The sequence below is a fragment of the Carettochelys insculpta genome, chromosome 5 (genome assembly GCF_033958435.1).
Source record: "Carettochelys insculpta isolate YL-2023 chromosome 5, ASM3395843v1, whole genome shotgun sequence".
Lineage (NCBI taxonomy): Eukaryota > Metazoa > Chordata > Testudines > Carettochelyidae > Carettochelys > Carettochelys insculpta.
This window is the reverse complement of record NC_134141.1, coordinates 72140153-72147368: the sequence shown is the minus strand read 5'-3', so window position 1 is coordinate 72147368 and position 7216 is coordinate 72140153. Positions and strand designations below refer to the sequence as shown.

General features: G+C 42.8%; 1 long non-coding RNA gene across 2 annotated transcripts; it reads right to left on the bottom strand.

Moving 5' to 3' along the window:
• Nucleotides 1-502: 502 nt before the first annotated feature.
• Nucleotides 503-6819, bottom strand: LOC142013125 (uncharacterized). 2 transcript variants are annotated; one of them, XR_012645554.1, is made up of 4 exons: nt 6761-6819; nt 5554-5598; nt 2036-2137; nt 503-790 (listed from the first exon to the last, which is right to left on the bottom strand). It is a non-coding gene; the product is annotated as an uncharacterized LOC142013125 (long non-coding RNA). The 2 variants fall into 2 exon arrangements; XR_012645553.1 differs by lacking the exon at nt 5554-5598 and having other exon boundaries at nt 6761-6807.
• Nucleotides 6820-7216: the final 397 nt, after the last annotated feature.

Here is a 7216-nt window from a genome sequence, read left to right as displayed (position 1 = left end):
TCTTCATGATTCCTACATTCTGTTTGCTTTGTTGACAGCTGCTGGATATTGAGTGGATGTTTTCAGAGAACTATCCTCAATGACTTTGAGATCTCTCCCCAAATCCATTTTTACAGGGGCGGGATAAACTTTGAATTAAAGCTTAATTGGATTATAAAATTCAATGTGTCTGAATTTTAACAATATATTAGTACTCACATACTATAAAGGCAGCTCAGTGACAAAATCCAATCACACAGAAAAGACTTGTTAGAACAGGGATTTACAAACATATGTGGTCTTGATGGATGGGACTGGAATCTCTTTCTCTGATTCATGGTAAAATGAGAGATGCTTTGATAACTCAAAGAGGAGCAAAATGTCACAGTGGAAAACAGCAGATTCTATCAACACTGAACAGTCTAATTAAACTTCAAGGGCAGCTCTGCATATAGAGGGGTCCCATTAAGCTTAGGAAAATGCATTTGATTTTTAAAAGTTGGACAAGCTGTAACTTGAAACATATTTTTCACTCTGATACTATATTTGCTCACTATAAATAAAAGTGCATTTTTAAAACTCTAAAAATTCTCCTGGGGTGCTGGATGTGAGCACCACAGTGCAAGATGCCCCATGATTAGCTGTTCTCAGATCAGACACTCTCTTGATCGAGGTGATAGCCAATGCTATGTTCTTCTGCACCAAATACGGACTGGTTACAAAAAACATGCTTTTGCACAGATGTGTTCCACCAGAAGAGCCTTTAACGTTTTGCCCAGGATGGTTCAGGTTACCTTCTGCATAGTGCCACCTAGTGGGAGGAATAGTATTATACAGTTACAGAGGCCAGTATTATACAATTACAAAGTCCATCACAGTCTGCCTAAAATATGACCTCTGGGGAGCCCTCATTTGGGGAATATATTCTCCACCTTTTGGTCATAAACCACCCTGGGTTTTGTGACCCTCAAGGTTTAGCTATCCCCCCGCCCAAGTACCCTAAAAGGCAGCTTGGGTCTAGTGTTTATGAGGGAAAGGCCCTGGAGCTATGTTGAACTGGAGATGGCTGGTTATGCAGATGATGAACTTGTTGAATGCTGGCAGTTCTCTTTTGGCACAGAAACCTTCCTTAAATAGCTGTGCTTATATTAAACCCCCTCCCTAGTCTTCCTTTGAAGTCCCCAGGGACTTACATTGTGCACCCTAACTTTAGTGTTTTACTGTTATAATACAGGCACTCCCGCCACTACAACCCCTTATGTTAACATTAGCATCACCCTGTGTACATCCGTGCTGCTGGGCAGCTTGTGCATCCCTACCTCAACTTCCCCATATGGCTATCAGTAAAAGCAATGCAGTGAATGGTGTTCCTTCAGGTGTCCCCATCATGGAGTTCCAGAGCCCAGGCTCCACCCTAAGCCCAAATAGCTACACTACAATTAAACTTCTTTGCAGCTCAAGACCCACAAACCTGAGCCAGAGGACACAGGCCAGCCAAGGTATTCAAGTGCAGTATAGAGATAACCTCAGTATCCTCACTACCAGACAGGGTGGGTGGAGGGGAGGAAGAGGAGAAAGGGTAGGTTAATATTACTCTACCTACCCGCACCTGAGGCTCATTTGTCCAGTTAGGCCCTCTCAACCCAATACCCTCCTGGGAGTCACGCTTCCTGCCATCACCAGGTTTCTTTTTTTGGAGTCAGGGCTCTTACAAATAATAAACCACTGCAGTTCTTCTCTGCAGCACTGTATAATTCCCCAACAATCTGGACCTCTTAATCACTGATAAAGTCCTTTATACCACAACAAGCCCTTTGGCGACACGTATGAAATATCTACGTTTGCTGTAAAGTGCTCCAAAAACTCTAGCAAAATCCTCCCTTCCATGTCGGCAAGGCCCAAATCAATTGCTCCTCACAGCAAAGGTGAGTATGAGGGCCTGTTGAACTTGTAGAATGAGAAAAATGGGCAGTGCCCTGTGCAATGCTCAGTAGCAACTCCTCCATCCAGTTCAGGAGCAGTGTTTGCAGGATGGAGAGGTTCTTCCTAATCCTACCTTTCTCAAAGGTGTCCAGCATAATTCAGGGCTCAAAGATGCAGATGGAAAACTGGATTGGGGAATTCAGGTCTTTTTAGAACCATCTCCCTTCTCTATTCACTAGGAAGAAAAAAAAATCCCAGCAAAAGTTATTTTATTTGGCATTGTAGCTACACACAATACTTAGTACAAAAGTTTAATAAAAATCTTTACAGTGACAATATTGTATTCTAATAAAAATACATTCATGTCTCAATGTCATGCACTTACACTTAAAGACCCACAAAACAAAACAAAAGGAATAAAAAAGCACATTCAAAGACCAATAAGTTTGTGAAAGATGGTCACAGTTTAATATGATCATTGGCCTCAACTCATTTTTTCACTGTTGGTCACCACCTGCTGGACCACTGTGCTTCATCAAATGCAGTGGAAAACTAGGACATACATGGTGCATTCAACCGCAGAACAAGTGTGTTATTTCTGGGGGTAAAAAGACAACAGAAATCAACAGTTAACTACTTCTGTCATGCATCTTCTTGCATGAAAGCTGAGCTTAAGCCTGAACTCCAATTATTAATTGTTTTTATTATTTTCTATTTGGGACTTGGGACCAAGGTGTCAGCAGGCATTTAAATTTCCAACCACAGTACAGTGTTTACGGGTTCATTTATTGGTATGTGCCAGATCTGACATCTGTGCATATGAATCACAAATACATTTCCAGATTAGATTTAGGATAAGCCTGATGGATACAGCAACATACTCTATATAAAGAAACCTAATTACACACAGTCCCTGCATTGTCGGCATGCCAACCAAGCAGTCTCAAAAATATTATTTATGCTGAAAAAGTTAACTCTGTGTAATTTCAAGCTTTCTGCACTCTTCATGATCGATTGCCTCTTAACCCATGCCCTATATTTAGGCCTTTACCAATTTGAGAGATCGCAGCTGAATGGCATGCATAAAGTAATTTTTAAAAATCAGGATGAAGTAAATTAGACAAGTGAATATTTGTTTTAATGTGTATAAGGTATAAATATCATGGGCAAAGAAAGCCACATTTGTGAAATACTTAAGACCACCTTCTTCTCTACTATACATGTACAAGTAAATGGAGTTACACATATAGGAAAGCAGAATTTGAGACTTGATTTTATTTTTGATCATGCACCTTTGTGAAGTTCCAGCAGGTGGCACCAATGGCCAATGTTCCAGCAGGTGGCACCAATGTTTCACTTTAATCTTTGCTACCTTCACTGAGTAGATTTGATTTTGTGTTAATTGTAGATTACTTATATTTTAAATTGTCCTATTTCAGCTGTTATTGATGCTTTCTTTATGTTTACTTGCACATCAGTAGTATTGAATTGAATTATTGGGACTTTTATTTAATCTTTGGGGCCCTATTTCAACTTCTATGTAGCACCCTTGAAAGAGAATATCACAAATATGCTCTACTGAGAAAGATATTTGCAAGCCAAGGGAAAAGGCAGGATTTAAGGTGAAGTGATTTTTTTTAAAGCTCTCTTGTTAGTGAATATAAAACAAATAGCGAGAAAAACTTACACCACAGAATACAGGATGAGATGAGGTTGAAAGAGGAAATGAATCACTGGCTTGAAGGGAGAGGAAGGGAGTTCCAGAGAGATGGGGACAGTAAATGTTGTTGCAAGGAGAATGAGGAATAGAATGGGCAGGTAGCAATATAGGTGGTTCTGAGGTCAAAGCAATGTGTAAAACTACAAGGGTAAGTTGGGAGTGCAACTATAAAGCCAGTTAAAGTGATGGAAAAGTGTTAATGGGTCTGGAAACTTATTTAGGTTGAAAGTTTCTTGAAGCAGGGGATGGATTTTTTGTTTGGTCGTTTTTTTTTATTTATTTGTACATCATCTATCACCATGGGACCATTGTTTGTGATGGCATCCTGCAGGTATTATTGGAGTAGAAATATTAAATAAGCCCAGGATCCCCCTGAAGCTTACTAACTAGAAATGTCAGAAGATCATGAGGAAATGTCAATGATGAGATGAGAGTAAAAAGTGATTGGCCCAATCCTGCAAAAAAAAGCCACACATGAAGATTCTTGTTCTTTTGTAGTGTTAGGTCCTGAAGCATGATAAAAATCTCAGCAGAGGCAGCGCCAGCTGAGGATGGATTTTTGCAGTGTTTGAGAGATGGTGTGAGGCTGATATACGGACAAGGGAGATGTAAAAATGACATATGGCAGCTTGGAGCTTGGGGATCAATGGTAACTCTAAGATTTCTGGCACTGGAAGAAGAGTGATAGCAAAGAAAGACAAAAGATTCTGTCTAAAAGAGTGGGTCAGATTTAGGCCTACGTTAAATGAAAAGTGGCATATCAAGCCTCTCATCTATAATCTGAAGCATTATTAATATTCATCTTCCTAAAATTTGGTGCACTGCTTTGGGAACCTCATCAGAAACAGAATGGTGAATAAGCAAACCCAAGTTTACATCAGGGGATGGAGCAGCTGGAAAGTATGAACTTGCTAGGAATGTTGCCTGGAGAATGAAGGTTACACACAACAAACCCAAGCCTCCCTGGCTCTGGAAGCAACTGTACAAAGGTTTGGCCCCAGCAACCTACATCAGCTGTTCCTTCCCATCCATATTTTCTCTAACAATTATTTTAGACATGGCCAAGGGGAGAAACTGCTCTGCAAATCACAACTGAATAGTTGTATGCACTGTCAGATTTGTTCCTTTTTTGCAATGCAGGATCATGTTCCTCATTCCTTCACTTTCTTTGGGAAGACCTCTGAGAACTCCAGACCCGTAAAGCAACTGGTAGTATTTAATCCCATCCACCAGCCATTTAATGATTCTCAAATGCTGGTCTGGGGATACTGGCGCTTAACCATTCCTTTCCTATGAGTACCAGCTACAAACTGGAGATAGGTTGTTTTGGAAGATGATGGTTTATAAGGCATAATAAGGGGAACCATCCAAGTTTGTAACAGTAACATCAATGGGAGTTAAATGTGAGGTGAGACTATACCCATGTGTTTTAGTCTGAGTTAGCTCCACCACTTCGTTCCGCCACGTAATATGTATGAAATCAAGCAGGCTGCAGCTGCTTCATAGAAGTTCAACACCAAGCAACCACAAGGGCCAGCAAGCTATTCCCTCCAGAGCTGCTTGGATCCCAATGAAACACTGCATGCTGATATCGGTCCTCAATGCAACACAAGTTGTGAGTCACTGGTAAATGCAATGGCAGCCTTGGGCCCTATAACAGGACTCCCTGGACCACCCTCTACCCACCCCTGCTTAATATTTTCTGACAAAAGAACCCCTCGACCTGCATTTGATGCAGGCATTGTAAGAACAAAGGGCTAACGCTGGCTCGTGTAACAAAGGCCTGTTGTGGCATCAGGTGGATAAATATTCTGGTGCCTGATTCAAAACTCACTGAAGCCATTGACTTTGAATCAGGCCCCTGCCAAGCACCAAGTAGTCCAAATAACACTGCTGTTACATCAGAAGATCACAATGACAAAACAGCTTACCTTGTGTGTGCTGAAATCCAAATCAGACCCTTTGATGTGGAATAACTGTACATAAAATTGTGAGTGAAGCATAATTATTTTATTTATATATAATTACACTAAATTATGTTATTTAGAATGAAAATATGTCTTGCTTCTTCAGAAGGCGATGACAGCTAGTGTTTATATTTTTCTTGTGGGGCCATAAGACTTTGCCTGTCCAATAATTATCCACTGATTCTTTAGACTACTTCCCATCCCCCTAAATTGTTTTGCAATTGGCCTGATGCCTCTCAAGAGCAGTGCAAAGCAAGCAGAACAGATTTCTCATCCAACATGTGCTGGTGATTCAGAGCACAGGCATGAAGTAATAAATATGCTTGTAAAGTCACAGCCCATTGTGGGTAAGGGTGGGGGAGCAACTGCCCTCTTAATACAAATTGAAAACAAATCCAAGTGGCCTGTGACAGAGCTCCTGTGTTATTTACTGAGGGTCAGATCCTGGAAATCAGTATAAATTCCACATAACCAGGTTGTCCGTTTAGGAAAACACATGGGGTAGAACCCTCACCCCCAAAATACAGCTAGTGCATTACCAGGCCACTGATTCTATGGGAAAAGTAGGTTTTGATTTTGTGGCCCAACACTGTGAATTGATACAGGGTTGCCAAACTTCTGATTGCAAAAAACTGAAGACCTTTGCCTCCTTCACTTTCTCAACCTTCTCTAAGGCCCCACTTCTGCTCCACCCCTTATAGGAAGCCCTATCTCCACCCACACCATCTCCTCTCCCTCCATCACTCACCCTCCCTCCTCCTCGCTCACTGGACTATTTTCACTAGACTTGAGAAGGGGGTTGGTGAGGGAGCGGGGCGAGGGCTTCAGCTGGAATATGGGCTCTAAGATGAGATCAGGAATGAGGATTTTGAGGTGCAGGAATGGACTCGGGGCTGGAGCCAAGGGGTTCAGTGTGTTGTAGTAGGCTCTGGGCTGGATCAGGAGGTTAGTGTGTGAGAGGTGAAGATTCTGACTGAGGGTATGGGCTTTGGGTTGGGGCCAGGGATGAGGGGTTTTGGATGCAGGAAGGAAGAAGACAAGGTCTGGGGCAGGAGGTTGTGGTGTGGGAGCAGGTGCAAGGTGCAGGTTTGGGGAGCAAGTTTGCTTGTAGGAGGGGGTTCAGTACTGTGGCATAGGCAGGGCTGTGGGAGGGGGTTTGGTTGGTACTTACCTCAGGTGGGTCCCAGAAGAGGCAGCATGTACCCCCTCTAGCTCCTAGGAAGAGGCAACGCCATATGGCTCTGCTCACTGCCCCGTCTGCAGGTCCTCCCCTGCAGCTCCCATTGGCCACAGTTCTTGGCCAATGGGAGCTGTGAAGCCAGCAGTAGGGTCGGGGCAGTACATGGAGCTCCCTGTCTGCCCCTGAGCTGAAGGGGGGACATGCTGCCACATCTGGGAAATGCATGGAGCGAGGGCAGGCAATGAACCTGCCTAAGCCCCACTGCACCATCAACTAGACTTTTAGTGGCTCTCAGCAGTGCTGAACAGTGCTGCCAGGCTCACTTTTCAAGCAGGTATTCTGACTGAAAACCGGACATCTGGCAATCCTAATTCCCCTCTCTCTTCCTGCACAGGGTGCAGAGTTCTTAAGCACAGACTGTCCTTTACCTTTTGTCTATGCCCAGTA